General features: G+C 40.1%; 1 long non-coding RNA gene across 1 annotated transcript; it reads right to left on the reverse strand.

Annotated features, from left to right (window-relative positions):
- Positions 1-8: 8 nt before the first annotated feature.
- Positions 9-459, reverse strand: LOC140965393 (uncharacterized). The gene is made up of 3 exons (XR_012173060.1): positions 402-459; positions 220-317; positions 9-144 (listed from the first exon to the last, which is right to left on the reverse strand). It is a non-coding gene; the product is annotated as an uncharacterized lncRNA (long non-coding RNA).

Genomic DNA, 459 nt, shown 5'->3' on the forward strand with positions numbered 1-459 from the left:
AGGATCACCTGATTGACTGCTCTTCTATCTGCTTGTAAAGAAACACCAGCAGAGCCAGCCTCAGAAATTATAGCTATAAATTTTTTACCATCCATGAACAACTGCTTTTCATTCATATTCACCATTTCCATTGTCACATCCTTCCTAAAGATGGGGTATGGTGAACCAGAGTAAAGAAAGATAATTGAAAACAATCATTACATACAAGTAAATGCTTACGTGTTTCGTGCCTGATAGGTCACACCTTTCCCTCCAGAAGCCCTGACAAGCATACCCCGCCTCCCGGTTATTTCTGCGACATTATCAGGTCCTCCAAGCTGCGAATACAACAAGGTCGATTAAAGAGAAGATGTTTGGAACATGATTATCTAGAATGGCCATTTTCCAATACACTATTCTACCTGATCAATAATGTCATCCAAGGGATTGTTAGGAAGATCCAATGAGCGTATTATTTCC

This window comes from Primulina huaijiensis, unplaced genomic scaffold, assembly GCF_012295235.1.
Source record: "Primulina huaijiensis isolate GDHJ02 unplaced genomic scaffold, ASM1229523v2 C13072695, whole genome shotgun sequence".
In the NCBI taxonomy this organism is placed as follows: Eukaryota; Viridiplantae; Streptophyta; class Magnoliopsida; order Lamiales; family Gesneriaceae; genus Primulina; species Primulina huaijiensis.